Source organism: Hemitrygon akajei, chromosome 1, assembly GCF_048418815.1.
Source record: "Hemitrygon akajei chromosome 1, sHemAka1.3, whole genome shotgun sequence".
Lineage (NCBI taxonomy): Eukaryota > Metazoa > Chordata > Chondrichthyes > Myliobatiformes > Dasyatidae > Hemitrygon > Hemitrygon akajei.
The window spans coordinates 11,871,313-11,889,183 of NC_133124.1; the positions used below are offsets into that span (position 1 = coordinate 11,871,313).

Genomic DNA, 17,871 nt, shown 5'->3' on the forward strand with positions numbered 1-17,871 from the left:
TTTACAGTACCATCGGCCCAGGTTCAATGCTTTGCAGTACCATCGGCCCAGGTTCAATGCTTTACAGTACCAGCGAGCGTAGCCTAAGAACCAACACATACAAGATGCTGGAGGAACTGCAGGTTAGACAGGATCTATGGAGGCAGACAGTGTTTTTTCTGGCTTCTGCCTCCTTCCTTTTCAGTCCTGATCATGGGTCTGGAACTGAAACACTCAAGGTTTCCAGCAACTGCCGAATTTCATGTGTCTAAATCATGGGTGGCTCGATAGCACAGTGGTTAGCACAACACTTTACAGTACCAACAACCCAGGTTCAATTCCTATTGCTGCTTGAGAGGAGATTGTACGTTCTCCCTGTGACTGCATGAGTTTCCTCTGGGTGCTCCAGGTTCCTCCCACAGTCCAAAGACATACCAAAGACAGCTGATTGGTCATTGTAACTTGTCCCGTGGTTAGGCTAGGGTTAAATTGAGGGTTGCCTGGTAGCGTGGCTAAAGGGCCAGAGAGGCCTATTCCACGCTGTATCTCAATAATTAAATAAATAAACAGACTATACAAATAAAGGTTTCTATCAGATATTATTAAGGCAAAACCCAATTTAAATTTATCACCTCCATCCACATTCACAGGTAAAAGGCAGAAAATAAAATGCCCTCTAGCAATTCACACTCTAGAGACAGTCAAGAAATCCATGTTGCTTGTAAAACTCTGCCATGAACCGTCGCAAGCCCGGCTGCGAGAGGAGGAGGGGAGAGCAACCCCATCCCATAAAAATCCAGAGCGATAGAAACACCAGCAGAAGCTCCAAAGACCTCATTCATGGGAGAGGAAGGTGGGGTCAACGTGAAAGACTGGCCCAGGACGCAGGACTCTTGGGAGCTGCTGTCGGTGGCCTAAACCCCATAGGGGTGATAGGCTTAAGTAAGTAACTAATGATAGCTAGAATCCCAGATATTCTTAAACAAAATCCACTTAATACCGATCATCACAAAGGTGTGTCTTTCTGCTTACAAAAGTTACTAATTTCTGCCAGAAACCAGTAACCTTAAAAATACCTGAGAATCAAAGCAAAACTGATGCTTTGCAAGTTTGCAGAAACTGGTTGAAATCAAAACCTGACTTAACTCAAAAGCATTCCATTGAACATGCTCAGGAAAAAAAATCACCAAAGGTAACTTAGGGAGCAATACAGAACTCTGCATTTGCAATAAACAATATAGTCAATGAAGAGGTTTTGAGAAGAGAGATGGACAAGCTGAAAGAATACACTATCAGTGCACAATATCCCTAAGTGAGCCTGTTGTTTGGGGAATTGCTCACTGTAAACTGTGCCAAAAGTACCATTAGACATGGGAACAGAATTAGGCCATTCAGCCCATTGAGTTTGCTCTGCCATTTGACCATGGCTGATTGCACCTCTCAATCCTGCCTTTTCCCCATAACTTTTCATGGCCTGACTAATCAATGACCTATCAATTTTGACTTTAAATATACCCAGTGACTTGGTCTCCACAGCCATCTGTGGCAATGAATTCCACAGATTCACCACCCTTTGGCTAAAAAACATTCCTCCTCAAATGGATGTCCTTCTACTCTGTGGCTGTGCTCTCTGGTTTGAGACTCCTCCACTACAGGAAACATACTCTCCACAGTCACTTCATTCAGGCCTTTCAATATTCAGCAGGTTTCAGACTCAAAGAGTCATCAAATGCTCTCATCTATTAACCCTTTCATTCCCAGGGTCATTTGCATAAATCTCCTCTGGACCTTGTCCATTGGGACTCAAAACCACTCACGATACTCCAAATTTGGTCTGAATGACCCTTTAAAGTCTCAGCATTACATCCTTGTTTTAATGTTCCAGTCTTCCCAAAATGAATGGTAACATTACATTTGCCTTCCTTATGAACCAACTCACCCTGCAAGTTAACCTTCAGGGAATCTTGGACGAGGATTCCCAAGTCATTTTATACCTCTAATTTCTCCCCAAGTCTAGTTGCAGCTCCGATTTCTAATCAGACAATTGTTAGGAGGATTGGGGTTTGTCAAAAGGTTGCAGAAAAATAAGTGATAAATAGGACTGATAGGATTGCTTAGAGGGCTAATATATACTCGATGGACTGAATATGTTCTCTCTCTCTCTCTCTCTCCCCCCAACCCCCATTTAATAAACAACACTGTGGTACATTCAGGAAAATATTAGCTTGGAGGAAAGATTGCATTTCTAATGTTTTTGTTTATCTGAATAGCATATACTTAATTAAGCTGTATCAAATTACCAACGCCCATGAACAGAAAAGCTTACAAAAAGTAGTAGATATAGCGCAGTCCATCACAGGAAAAGCCCTACCCACTACTGAGCACATCTTCAAGGAATTCTGTCACAGGAAAGCAGTATCTATCATCAAGGGCCCCCACCACCCATGCCATGCTCTCTTCTCGCTGCTGCCATCAGGGAGAAGTTACAGGAGCCTCGGAAATCACACTACCAACTCTTAAAAATCAGGCTCCTGAACCAGGGTGGATATCTTCGCTCACATCAACACTAGAATGATTCCACAACCTACTTTCAAGGACATAACAACTTATGTTCTCAATATTGCTTATTACTTATTTATTAATATTATTATTTTTTATGTATTTGCACATTGGTTGCTTGTCCCTCTTTGTGTGTAGTTTTTCATTGGTTCTACTGTATTTCTTTGTTCTGTTGTGAATGCCTGCAAGAAAATGAATCTCAGGGTAGTATATGTTAACATATTCATACTTTGAGAGGCATGAATACATAGGAAAGACCTGGTGGCCTGGGTTGAAAGGGCATAGATTGTAAGCAATTGGTAGAATGATTACAGAAAAGATGAGGGGAAAATACTTTTACTCAGCAATAGGTAGATACCTGGAAATTATTGGCTAAAATGCTGATAGAGGCAGAAGCATTTAAAATGTCTGAATGCATATCTGAGGAGTTACAACCTACACAACTGTAGATCAAGTGCTAGGAGACGCAATTAGATGGATAGTTCTTTTTTTAATGACACAGACATGAGAAGTTGCCTCCTACTACATCATACAATTTCAGGATTGGTTAATGAAGATCTATTTTATTATATAGATTATTTAGAGATACAGTATGGTAACAGGCCCTTTCAACCCAAGGAGCCTGTGCTGCCCAATCGACCTACTAACCTGTAATACTTTGGAATTTGGGAGGAAACCAGAGCACCCAGAATAAACACATGCGGTCAAAGGAGAACAAACAAACTCCTTGCAAACAGCGGAGGGAATTGAACCCTGATCCAATCAGATTGAAACTTCAGGCTGCATTGAAATGGCAGGGCCCAGGCCCAAGAGTGAAAAATGAACCAATCTTTAGCCAACGTAAGCAGTGATCCAGATTAATTGCAGCCATCGGCAGTCACCTTTGTGCTGAACTGGCTCTGTGGCTGTGGACTCACTTGCGGGGACTCTGCAGTTCAAAGTTCTGTATATTATTTGTTTATTATTTTTACTGTTTACATATTTGTTCTTCTCGCAATTTGGATGTTTGTCAGTCTTTTGTGAATTTTTTTCTCTACGATGTTTCTTTGTTTTGTGGCTGTCTGCAAGAAGACGAATCTCAAGGTTCTATACGGTGTACACGCTTTGATAATAAATGTACTTTGAACTTTGAATCCGTGATCAATTGCCCTGCAAAGCATTACTCTAACCATTATGTCGCCGTGTTGCCAACATTCCTCACAACTCCAAAGCATCAAAGTTTACAGGGAGAAGGCAAAAGAATGGACTGAATGGGAAAATAAATCAGCCATGATCGAATGGTGGAGAAGACTTGATGGGGCAAATGGCCTAAGCCTGCCCCTATGTTTTATAACCTTAAGGTCTGAGGATGAGCTGGGCAAGTGTCACCATGCTTCCAGTGCCAACATAGTATGCCCGCAACTAACCTGTATGTCTTTGGAATGTGGGAGGAAATTGGAGCACCTGAGGAGCATACAAACTCCTTACAGACAGCGGTGGGAATTGAACCTGTCACTGACACTGTAAAAGCATTATGCTAACCGCTACACTACCTTGCTGTCCTCTTAAAAAGGAAAAATCAGAGTAAGCCTACTCATACTGCCTATGATGTCTGTCCTGCCCTATTCCATTGTCCAATGTTCTCTTTCCTTTCTGTTTTTCCACATCTAAATCGATAAACTGCTGTAAAGTTTTCATTTTTTCTTGGATCTCTTCAGATCTCATTTTTCATATTTTTTATTCCGACTGAATTTTTTTTTCCTTTCCTGCTCTGACTTGATTCTTACCTCTCTTTCTCCATGCCCATTCTTATCTCCCCTCACGTAGCCTTACTTTTGTTCATTTCATTAGCAAGTGTTCAGCCTCCTCTGGGAAGAGCTGTCCAAAATAGCTGTGTCACAGCATTCATCATCATTACATCAGCTGCAAGAAAGTTCATACTGATTCTTATCAGCGTAAGAAGCACTCTGATCACAGTGCAAGCAAACCTAACATGTTTAATTTTTAAGAAATAATCCTAAGTATTTGGATCTGCAGCTTTGATCTGCTCCTTTCGATGAAGTCTTTAGGGATAAAATAAAACTTAGATGGTATAAAGCACGAGGCAAAGAACCACAGTGCAAAAGTAGAACGGTCTGTTTATCAGTCTTATGGAAGCACTGAGAAAATAATCAAGGGAATTCGGGATTGGACAATACTGTGCAATAGATAAATTTAAATATACACTGGCTGGCCACTTTATTAGTTACTTCCTGTATGTTCATGGTCTGAACCAGTCTGGCCATTCTCCTCTAACCTCTCTCATTAACAAGGCACTTTTGCTCACAGAACTGCCACTCACTGGATGTTTTGTGTTTTTCACACCATTTTCAGTGAGCTCTAGACCATAGGTTCCCAGCCTGGGGTCCACGGACCCCTCAGTTAATAGCATAAAAAGAGGTGGGGAACCTTGCTGGAGAGACTGTTGTCCGTGAAAATCCCAGAAGATCAGCTGTTTCTGAGATACTCAAACCACGCTGTCAGGCACCAACAATCACTCCACGGTCAAAGTCACTTAGGTCACATTTCTGCGGCATTCTGATGTTTGGTCTGAACAACAAGTGAGCCTCTTGACCATGTCTGAGTGCTTTTATGCATTGTGTGCTACCACATGATTGGCTGATTAGATATTTACATTAATGAGGTGTACAGGTGTACCTAATAAAGTGGTCACTGAGTGTATATGATTTCTATAGAACAAAACCTCCAATTTGTCAATCAATATATTCAACAAAGTTAAGTCCTTTACATACAGTTCCACTGTAGCTTACCTTGGATATAGTGGAACTAACTCCACAACTTATCGACTCACTTTCAACTATTTAGTTAATTTTTAAATCATTTGCACAATTTGACTTCTTTTGCACATTGGTTATTTGTCAGTCTTCGTTATTTATAGTTTTTCATAAATTCTATTGTGTTATTTTCCTGTAAATGCCTGAACAGAAATGAATCTCAACATAGTACATGGTGATGTATATACTCAGTAGCCATGTTATTGGGTACATCTGTATACCTGCTCGTTAATGCAAATATTTAATTAGCCAATCATATGGCAGCAACTCAATGCGTAAAAGAATGCAGACACGGTCAAGAGGTTCAGTTGTTCAGACCAGACATCAGAATGGGGAAGAAATGTGATCTAAGTGACTTTGACCATGGAATGATTGTTGGTGCTAGAAGGGGTGGTTTGTGTATTTTAGAAACTGCTGATCTCCTGGGATTTTCATGCACAAGTCTCTGGAGTTTACTGAGAATGGTGTGAAAAACAACAATCATCTACTAAGCTGCAGTTCTATGGGTGAAAACGCCCTGTCAATGAAAGAGGTCAGAGGAGAATGGCTGGGCTGGATCAAGCTGACAGGAAGACAACAGTAATTTAAATAGCGATGTGTTACAACAGTGGTGTGCAGAAGAGCTTCTCTGAACTCACTTGTTGAAGCTTGAAGTGAATGGGCCACAGCAGCAGAAGACTATGGACATACACTCCGTGCAAATGCCTTCAAGAAAACAAATGCCAAGGTAGCATATGGTTTCATATACACTCGGTGGCCACTTTATTAGGTACATCTGTACACCTGCTCGTTAATGCAAATATCTAATCAGCCAATCATGTGCCAACAACTCAGTGTATAAAAGCATGCAGACATGGTCAAGAGGTTCATGAGCCTGATAGCAATAGGGTAATAACAGTTCCTGAGCCTAGTAGTGGGGGACCTAAGGTTCCTCTACCCCCTCCCTGATGGCAACAGCAAGAAGAGAGTACGGCCTGGATGGTGGATGGATGATGGATGCTGCTTTCTTCTGGCAGCACTCCTTGTAGATGTGCTCAGTGGTGGGGAGGGCTTTGCCTGTGATGGACTCGGTTGTATCCACTACTGGATGGTGCCTGTGATGGAAGATTTCAGTTGTAAGAAGAGACTGAATAAGTGGGATTATTTAACTTGGAGCAGAGAAAGCCAGGAGACACCCAATTTGAAGTATATATGATTTGGTAGATTGGAAGAAACTATTCCCTGCAACAGAGTTAGCTAAAATCAGATGCTTAAGTTTATCATCAGAGGTAGGAAGGACCTGAGGAAGACATTTTTTTTCCACCCAAAGGGAGGTGGAATCTGAAACTCACTGAGAGAGTAGTGGAGGCCACACAAAGTTGGGAAAAACTGCTGAGGATTGTAAACTCAGCCAGCTCCATCATGGCCATCCTCCCCACCATCGAGGGCATCTTTAAAAGGTGATGCCACAAGAGGGTGACATCCATTATGAAGGACCTTCTCCACCCAGGACATGCCCTCTTCTTGTTGCTACCATCAGGGAGGAGGTACAAGAGCCTGAAGACACACACACATTGTACCAGGAATAGCTTCTTCCCCACCACCATCAGATTTCTAAAAAGTATATGAACCATGAAGAGTTCCTCACTATTTTGCTCTCTTTTTGCACTACTTATTTATTTTTTTATATATTTCTTATTGTAATTGATAGTATATTTTATGTATTGCACTGTACTGCTACCAAAACAAAAAGAAATTTCGAGACATCTGTCAGTGACCATAAACACAAGACATTCTGCAGATGCTGGAAATCCAGAGTAACACATACAAAATGCTGGATGAGCTCAGCAGGTCAAGCAGCATCTATAGACCCTTCAACAGGACTGTGTGTGTTAGTGATAATAAACCTGATTCTGACTCTCACAGTGAAGTATCTGGTCAAGTACATGAATTGCCAAGGCATAGATTGCTACAGGCAAACAGCAGGAACATCGATTAGTAAAGACGGATACTTACTTAATGGGTCAGCACAGACAATGATGAGCCAATGGATCTGTTTCTTTGCTCTATGAATCTTTGATAAGCTCTTCAAGTCAGAAATGATTGTTCAGGACTGAACTTTTAGTAAATAGAATACTAATGAGAGAGTACAAGCAGCAAATAACCTAATCTTATTTAAGAGAACGTTCAGCTTTTTAAACACTATTTTGCAAATATTTCCCTGCAAAACCTATTAGAAGTTAACACAAACACTGTAGTTATGTTCAATTCTGTTAAAATAAGTTCACTCTATCTTTTGAATACCAGATAAGCTAGATGAGTTGCTTAAAGCCATGAAGCAGCAGCAATCTTATGGCATCAGGCAGCACTTTCAACTGAAGTCACAGATTAGAGGATTTCAATTAGCTTTCTTGCATTTTGCCATTTACCTAATCTCTATATTAAGGATTCCTTTGTGATTTCAGCATGGCCTTAACTAACATTTTTTTTTACCCTGTCTGCTCTGGGAACCAGCTATAATCTTCACAAATGTGATCATTAAGAACGGCAAAGCTTTGAAACATTCATATAAAAGCCTCATTCAAGCAAAAATTGAACTCAGGCAAACCATCATCAGCTAATTGAAATACAAGCAAAAGAGAGACATCCATTTATATAGCGCCTTACAATTTCCACTTCAAGGTCAATAACGTGCGGTCATTGTTGTAATCGTTACTGTGTATGGCTCTGGTCACCTACCTATAGGAAAGTTAACAATAAGTTTGAAAGAGTGCATAGAAAATTTAAACTCTGGCTAAAGAAATTTCTCCTTATCTGTGTTCTGAAGGGACGTCCAGGACCAGAGGTACAGAGAAAGGTTGAATAGGTTAGGACTTCATTCCCTGGAGTGTAGGAGAATGAGGGGAGATTTGATAGAGGAATACAAAATCATAGATATAATGCAAGCAGGCTTTTTCCATTGAGTTTGGGTGAGATTAGAACTAGAGGTCAAGGGTTGAGGGTGAAAAGTGAAATTTGTAAGGAGAACCTGAGGGGTCATGAGTGTGTGGAACAAGCTGCTGGTGTAAGTAGTGGATGTGGGGTCAATTTCAAAATTTAAGAGAAATTTAGATGGGTTCTTAGATGAGAGGGGTATGGAGGACTGTGGTCCTGGAGTGGGTCGTAAATGGAAATGGGCAGAATAATGGTTTGGCATGGAATAAATGGGCAGAAGGGCATGTTTCTGTGTTGTAGTGCTCTATGACGCCATGATCTAATGTAGGACGATGGATTTTCACAGAACAAATCACATAAGCTAGGTTTGAAATCTTATTTTTTTGTAAAAATATCAAATGATTCAATAATAGACAGTAATCAGAAAGCCATATATACCTTTCAACACAGAAAGGTTCAAAGGTTAAAAGTTCATTTTAATATCAGAGAATGTATAGGGTTCACAACCTGAAATTCATACTCTCCACAGACATCCACAAAACAAGAAACCCCATAGAATGAATGATAGAAACATCAAAGCCCCGAAACCCACTCCAAGATCAATCCCACATAGTCCTCCATTTTTCTATCATCCATGTGCCTATCTTAAATCTCCCTAATGTATCTGCCGCTACCACCATCTCTAGCAGGGTGTTCTAGGCACCCACCACTCTCTGTGTAAGGAAACCTATGACAACCCTCCCTATACTTCCCTCTATACACCCCGAAGTTATGCCTCCTTGTATTCCAATTCCCCCCAGGAAATAGTCTCCTAGCTATCTACTTGATCTATGACTCTTATCATCTTGTACACTTCCATCAAGTCACTTGTCATCCTCTTTCACTCCAAAGAGAAATCCCCTAGCTCGTTCAGCGTATCCTCATAAGGCACATTTTCTAATCCAGGCAAATCTCCTTTGCAACCTTTCTAAAGCTTCCACATCCTTCCTATAATGAGGCAACCAGAACTGAACACAATTCTCCAACTGTGGTCTAACCAGAGTTTTATAGAGTTGCAACATTACCTTGTAGCTCTTGAACTCAATCCCTCGACTAATACACCAGATGCTTTCTTAACCACGCTATCAAACTGCATGGCCACCTATCTATGAACATGGACACCAAGATCCCTCTGTTCCTCCGCACTGGTTAATTCTGGAAAAGTGTGAGGTGCTTCACTTTGGAAGGGCTAATATAAAGGAATAATACAGGTTAATGGCAGGACTCTTAACAGAGTTTCTCCTGCTCTTCTTCACTACAAAACCATATGTTGAACCCACACCCTTTCGCTTTGGAGACAAAGAAGCCAACAGATGATAATGCAACAGCTGCAGCTGGCATAGAGATGGTGTCAATGGAAAGCGAAATGGTACAAGTGACTGGTTGCTTCACGAGCCTGGAATGGACTGCAGAAAGTGGTGGATAAAGCCCCATCCTTCACAGGAAGAGCCCTAGCCGGCATTGAGCAATGCCGCAAGAAAGCAACATCCACCATGAAAGATCCCCATCATCTCGGCCATGCTCTCGTCTCACTGCTACCATCTGGCAGGAGGTTCAGGAGCCTCAGGCCAGGAACAGGTTCCCAAGAATAGCTATTTGTCTTAGAACCATCAGGCTCCTGAACCAGCGTAGATAACTTCACGCAACTCAGCTCTGAACTGATTCCACAACCTACAGACGCAAGGACTCTGCAACTCTTGTTCTCAGTATAATTTTCTTTTTTTTTTAATTATTTGAACAATCTGTCCTCTTTTGCCTATTGGTTATTTGTCAGTCTTTATTTAATTTATAATTTTTCATGAATTCTACTATATTTATTTTCCTGCAAATGCCTGCAAGAAAATGAATCCCAAGGTGACATATATGTACTTTGATAATAAATTTAGTTTGAACTTTAAACTTTGAAATGATCATACAAATAAAATAATGGGGATGGGTGAGTCCTGGGTTGGACGTCCTGCTCATTTGAGAAGGTGAAGCTTCTTTCATAGCCTCTCCTTTCCAGCTGTAGTGATCGCCACAGGACCACTGCAGGTCACTCGCATATGGCCTCTCCTACACTACTGTGCCCATAGCAACGTGTTCATGTGGCGTCCCTGTTCTTACTGAGTTCGCTATGTCATGGTGTGACCGAGCGTCCAGCGGTATAACTGGGTGGGGAGGCTGGGCTCATCAGCCTTGGTCGGCAGCCAGCTTAGGAGAAGGACAACTCCGATTCCAAACCTGGGTGGATGGGGCTCATTAGCCTGCCAAGTAGCCTGTCTAAGTGAAGGAAAACTCCAATACTCAACCTTCAGCCTTGCGGTCACCACAGTCATCACAGTTCACTGTGCCGTTGTGGAACGTCCCCCGGCCCAAAGAGTGGAATCAGTCCGCGTGCACTGATCCTCACTAAAAACCTACACTGTGCCGGGGGGAAGAAAAGTCCTACAGTGATGGATTCCCTCCTGATCTTCGCAAGCAAAGAACCAGCCATCTTCATTATCATCACAATAAAGCACACTTAACATGGTATAATGCCTCAAGCTGCTTCATAAGATCAAGGATCAACTTTATTTGCCTTGTACATTTACATCTATTAGGAATTTGCTGTGGTGTGTCGGACAGGGCCAGACATGCAAAAATAAACAGCTCCATTCAGCAATTACTAGTAACAAAGGACGACATAAAAATAAAGTCAGAAGTTAAAGCAGAGATAATGGAATAAAATGTGCATAAAATTTCTGTTTTTAATAAAAACAGCATTATAAAACATAGTTTAAAGTGTTTACAAGTGTGGTGCAGTGATGGGGATGGTGAGGGTCAAAATAGAAATGCTGATCTGACTAACTGTCTGGGGGAAGAAACTTTTAAGATGGTGTGTAGATTTTGTTTTAATAGCCCAATAGTGGTTTCCAGGAGGGAACTTCCGGAAAAGGCAGTTTGCTTCGTGGATTGGGTCTGCAATGATTTTCTCCTGCCCTCTTCTTTGTCCTGCACACGTACAAGTTCTGCAGTGATAGTAGACTGCAGAAGAATGTATATTTGTGAAGCACCCTGGTTTCCTTGGCTGTGTAAGTCTAAGGAAGAACTCTCAAGTCCCACCAAACTCGTGAGATTGAGACGGCTCATCCCACCCCAAACCCCGGTTTGTGTGGATGCTGTGTAATTTGCTACCCTGTTACAAATCAGTGCCACAAAATAAAAGACAGTACACTGCATACGATTAAAGGAATTATATTTATGAATCTTAGTTTAACTAAAGGATTAGTGAAGAATAACAAACAGAAAAGGAACCATTCTAATTAAACAGTCAAATGTACACAAGTTGGAACTGACCTTGAACTTCTTTGTCACTCACACACTGGACCCTCGGTCAACGTGAAAGCCCACACCACCTTCCAAACATCGCTCGCAATCCATCTCGAACAAACGGGTCTCCCACCAGATCGCATGCTACAACTGGTTCTCCTTAGCGTCTTCTCTATTCATCTCCCACTGAACACAAGCCCAAGACCAACCTTATTGTCCTTCACCAAGAAAACCTCCAGCTAATTGGATAGCACACATTCCGCATCATCTTTATCTTCAACAATAGCCCAAACAGGCTGAAAGCGGAACAGACTGCTCTTACAGACCTGCTAAATGAAATACCTACAGCATAACAGTAAAGATATGAGCCAGGGCATTACATTGGCAAACTAGATGGTGCAGAGCTGCCGCAGGTAGTGCGTCTACCTCACAGATGTAATTCAGAGGGAGTTTGAGGAGACTTAGTTTCTACAGATGTACCATGGAGGGTGTTCTAACGGGTTGTATCAGCGTCTGATATGGAAGAGCCAAAGCACAAGATTGGAAAAAGCTCCAGAGGGCTCCATCGTGAGCATTAGTCTCCACATCATTGAGGACATCTTTCAGAAAGTGATAACCATCATGAAGGACTGTCACCATCCAGGACACACCTCACCTCATTATTACCATCAGTGAGGAGGTACAGGAGCCTGATTATCCACACTCAGTATTTTAGAAGAGCTTCTTATCATATGCCATCGGATTTCTGAACTGTCCATAAACATTATTCCAATATTATTGGTCTCATTGGACCGATTCTGTGCTGTACCTCAACAAATAAGTTAAATAAATGAATAAAGTTACACAGCTAAAGCGAAATAAGAAGTGGAATGAGGCAAATGGGTCTGATCTGTTGGGAGCTGGCATGAACCCAAGCCTCCTGTGGATACGCTCCTGTGTTGTAATAAGCAATGTAAAGAGACAAGAACATACTGTTGATAGTTTAATTGTGTCTTAGAAGAGAGAAAAATTAAAACGTTTTGGCAAGTGATTCCAGATCTTCAATATAGTATTTGTCTCAATGTTTTTCAACCGAGTAAAGCTACCCAAAAGATGAAGAATAAATATCTTTAAAGATTACCTTTGTCAAATGTACATCAATACAATAATATGCATTGCTTGCATCTGGGACCCGCTGGGGGCAGCCTGCAAGCATTGGCACACTTCCAGCACTATTATAGCACATCTACAACTTCCTAATCCTAACCCTAACCTGTACATCTTTGGAGAACCCGGAGAAACGCACACAGTCACAGCAAAAACATACAACTGCTTTCAGACAGCGGTGAGAATTGAACCCCAATCTTCCACTTGCACTGTAAAGCACTACGGTAACTGCTATGCTACCACGCTGCCCATCACAATGTGCAATGCTTGTGAGATATAATAAGCTTCCAGTGATTCTGCAAAATAAATATCTTCTCACCCTGTTTTTAATTCTTTTCTTTGAAAGGTACAGACTCCTAAGAATTCCTATATGTAGCACCAGGCTTCACGACTGAATTCACCTTGCGCAGCGATGGAACGTGTCATAGCTAAGCCAGCTCCTCTCCTGGTTTTAAGTTATACTGACTTTATTCTTTAGCGCAGATGTTCAATATGAGCAAATGAGTTTCCTCCTCCATAACTCAGAAAAACTGAGCCTAATTATCATTTCCATCTCAAATTATTACATCCAACCATTATTAACTAATTCAATGCAGACAAGGTAACAGATCAGAAACTTACCAAAATACAGTATTGTGCAAAAGTCTTGGGATATATATAGCTAGGGTGCCTAAGACTTCTGCACAGTCCTGTCGTAATTTTATGTATTGCACTGTATTGCTGCTACAAAAAAAAACAAATTTCATGACATATGTGAGTGATGATAAACCTGATTCTGATATGGGTCTCTATTGTGGACTGAGAGTGGGAAGGGGGAAGGGAGACAGGAGACATGGTTGGGAAAAGAGGAAAGGAGAGGGGAGGGAGCAGGAAGCACCAGAGAAACACTCTGTAATGATCAATAAACCAATTGTTTGGAATCAAATGACCTTGCCTGGGTGTGTCCACACCCACATCACTTCCTGCCCCGACACTCCTTCTCTGCCACCTGCCCCACACTTCTCATGCGGCACTCCACCCTCGCCATTCACAGCATCCTTTGCTCCCACCAGATTTACAAACTCGCTCTTCGCTCCACGTTGACAAATACAGTACTGTGCAAAAGTCTTAGGCACTCAAGTTGTACCTAAGACTTTTGCACAATACTGTATGTTGTTGGCATCATATACATCAACTTAGCCACCTAAATGTCTGATTAAGAACAAAATCAAAAGAAAAATGCCATAAATATTTGGCAGAACAGGTAGCAACTATTGATTTAATGAAAGATCATTATCTTGGAATGTTAGATGTTCATCTCTCCACAGATACTGCCTGGCCTGCTGAGTATTTCCCAAGTTTTCTACTTTTCTTTCAATTTTCCGTGAACTGAAGTACTTTACTTTTCTGAAAGATTAAATATGAGCTTTATTTGTCACATATTCATTGAAACATACAGTGAAGTGCATCATTTGCATCAAATCTAACCAGCGAGGATTGTTTTGGGCAGCCCGCAAGCGTCACCATGCTTTCACTGCCAACGTAGCACAGCCATAACTCACCAATTCTAACCATATGTCTTTGGATTGTGGGAAGAATTTGTTGTTTTGTGGCAGCAGTACTGTGCAATACAAAAAAAAGACTATAAATTATATTGAAACATCGACACATACAGTGAAATGCATCGTTCGAGTCAATGACCAACACAGTCTGAGGATGTACTTGGATGTAAGTGTTGCCACGCTTCCAGAGACAACACAGCATTCCTATAAGTGTCTAAGCCTAACTGTATACCTTTGCAATGTGGGAGGAAACCTGAACATCTGGACGAAACAATGCTGTCACAGGGAGAACATACAAACTCCTTACAGACAGCGGCAGTACTGAACACCAATCAGTGAAAGCTTGTCAATGTGATTGGTTGCATCACTGTCTGGTGTAGAAGCGTCGATGCACAGGTTCAGATGAAACTGCAGATGGAGGTAAACTCAGCCAGCTTCATCGTTGGCACTATCTAACCCATCATCGAGGAAATCTTCAAATGGCAATGCCTCAAGAAGGCGGCATCCACCATTAAGGACCTCCACCACCCAGGACATTTCTTGTTATAGCTTATAATATTTTTATGTAATGTGCTGTACTGTTGCTGTACAACCACAAATTTCACAACATATGTCAGAGATAATAAAACTATCTCTGACTCTGAAAGCTGGTGATGTGATGTTCTAATGACTATGTTGCCGTACCATCTCCATTTAAAATATATGGGGGTTAATTTTGTAGTATTCCCATGAATGTTTGAATTTAAGTCCAATTATCATCCCAGAAGTGAAGGGGTTAATATATAAGGAGCATTTGATGGCTCTATGCCTGTACTCACTGGAGCTTAGAAGAATGGGGAGAGGGGGTTCTCATTAAAACCTATCAAATATTGAAAAGCCTAGATAGAGTGAAGAGGATATTTCCAATAATGGAGAGAGCACAGCCTCACAATAGACGAATGTCCCTTTAGAAATGAGATGAGGAGGAATTTCTTTAGCCAGAGGGTGGTGAATGTGTGGAATTCATTGCCACAGATGGTTGCGGAGGCCAAGTCATTGGGTCATTATTTTTTATCTTTATTTTATTGAGATACAGCATGAAACAGGCCCTTCCGGCTCTTTGATTTAATCCTAGCCTATCACAGGACAATCTACAGTGACTAATTAGCCTACCAACTGGGATGTCTTTGGAATATGGGGGGAAAATGGAGCACCCGGAGGAAATCCATGTGGTCATGGGGAGAACATATAAACTCCTTACCGGTAGTGGTGGGAATTGAACCCAGGTCACCTGTACAGTACAGCATTGTGCTAACCACTATGCTACAGTACTGCCCCATAATTAAATATTTCAAATATTTAAAACAGAGGTTGATCAATTCTTGATTACTCAGGGCGTCAAAGGTTATGGGGAGAAGGCAGAAGAATGGGATTGAGAGGATAATAAATCAGCCATGATGTGGAGTAGACACACTGGGCCAAATGACCTAATTCTGTTTTGAATGTGGTCAAGATGGCATCAGCGAACAACAATTCCTCGGGTGACAACTTCCAGGTAGCAAATCTCTTCAGTTATTTCACTTTTTCTACACTTTCTGCTTGTTTTTTTCGCCTAGTTTGGTCTTAATGAAACTGTTGGAGCCCATGACATGCAGTTTGCAACTCGATCAAATGATCTACGCTCTGCTGTGTCAGGGGAGCTGCCTCACGGAGAGCAGAGTCAGGGACCCGAAAAGGACTGAGAGCACAAACTGACTCATGGAGAAGACCAGAGACAGGGTTCGGGGTCATAAACGACTCCACCTCAAAGTTTTGAGGAAGACTGAAGCATCGAGGTGAATGCGGAGGGGGTCAGTGATTGCTGCAATGGAGCCGGTCAGCAGCAGGATCAATGCGTCCAGACCTGGGTCGGCCTTCACTCTTTCTGGAAGAACCGAGCCACCGTTGTTCATGTGGCTGCTCTCCTTGAATGACAATGAAAAGCTGTTTCCAATATTCTGGGATTTATGTGATTATCGGACTGTACTTTATATTGGTCTCCTTCTGCTTTTCAGTGTTTTCTTTCTTGTGGCCGGTGGGTGATCCGTTAATTTCTTGTGTGTGGGTGGGGGGAGGGTGCAGGTTCTGATCTACTGTCAGTGTTCTTTTCTGTTAGTGAGGGGGTCAGGGATTGCTATTGTTGCTCTTTCTTTCTACGGGAGATGGGGGAGGGATTTGTTGCTATTGTCACTGTTTTTTTCTGCAGGGGAGGGAGTGCAGGATCTTGGGGTTTATGAGTTTTCTTTCTTTTCTTTTCCATGCTGGGGGAAGGGAGTTAATGTCTTTTCTTTCATCAACACCCATGACCTTTCTGTATTTCTTGGCTATCTGGAGAAGACAAATATCAGAGTTGTATTGTACATGCATACTTTGACAATAAAATGAACCTTTGAACCTTTTTGAACCTCTTTTCCAAAGCCTTATGGTCCATTTACTATATATTTAAAAAGTTCAAATTGGAATTTCATTCCTTTTGGTTTGAAGTTGAGAGTTTTGGTTCAAAGTACCATCTGCAAGTCTTCTCAAATCTAACAAAATGTCTATTCAACATCTCCTGAAAGCTTAGGTAGTTTTAAAGACTAGATCTTCCTCTGTTCCATTAATAAAAAGAGACAACTTTTGACACTACCACCACCAAACTGATTGCTAATCCGTTTGGTTAAGGACGTTAAGACATAAAGATATCCAAAGAAATCACATTTCTCCAGCTATTACTAGCGAGTGAAGTATGGAAGATTTCATTAGAGATTAGTTGTTCGAGGTCAGTCTGGCGGCAATGAGGTTAAGTGACTTATATTGATATCTACCAATCCTTTCTGCGCCAGCAAATGATTCAGGACATGGGGAGTCTGGAGCATGAGAAGGGGTAAAACTTGACCTTTTTTTAATTTAGAACTGACGACACTGAAGTTATTCTCTCAGCAAATCTAAAATCGCAGTTATCGTGGAGCAGAGTTCGAGTGATTTTCATTTAAAACATACAGTGCTGTGACAACTGACAGTTTATTTAAGATTAAAAATGATATCCCTGTTCCCCGAAGCTTTACTCCAACCGGAACAAGTAGGATTTCCTGGTGGCCAACTATTTTAAATCCAATCCCCATCCCCATTCCGATATGCTGCTCCAAGGCCTCCTCTACTACCACAATGAGGCCACACTCAGGGTGGAGAAGGAACACCTCATATTCCATCTAGGTGGGCTCCACCCTGACGGCATGAACATTGATTTCTCTAACATCTGGTCATTTTTACCCCTTCCTTCTCTGTTTTTCCATTTCCCATTCTAGCTCCCCTCATCTCCTCATCTGGGGCCCCTCATCTTTCCGTTTCACCCATGGATCACTCTCAGATTCCTTCTTCTTCAGCCCTTTACCTTTTCCACCTATCACATTGCACTTCTCATTTCATCCCCTCCCCCAGCCTCACCAAATCATCTGCCAGATTGCGCTCCGCTCCCTCTCCCCACTTTCTTATTCTGGCTTCTTCGCCCTTCCTTTCCAATCCTGATGAAGGGTCTCGGCCTGAAACATCGACTGTTTATTCCTCTCCGTAGATGGTGCCTGATTTGCTGA

General features: G+C 41.7%; 1 protein-coding gene across 1 annotated transcript in view; it reads right to left on the reverse strand.

Annotated features, from left to right (window-relative positions):
- Positions 1 to 17,871, reverse strand: part of LOC140718789 (transcriptional activator GLI3-like) — a 426,621-nt gene that overhangs the window by 351,773 nt on the left and 56,977 nt on the right. The gene's annotated exons all lie outside the window — the stretch shown is intronic.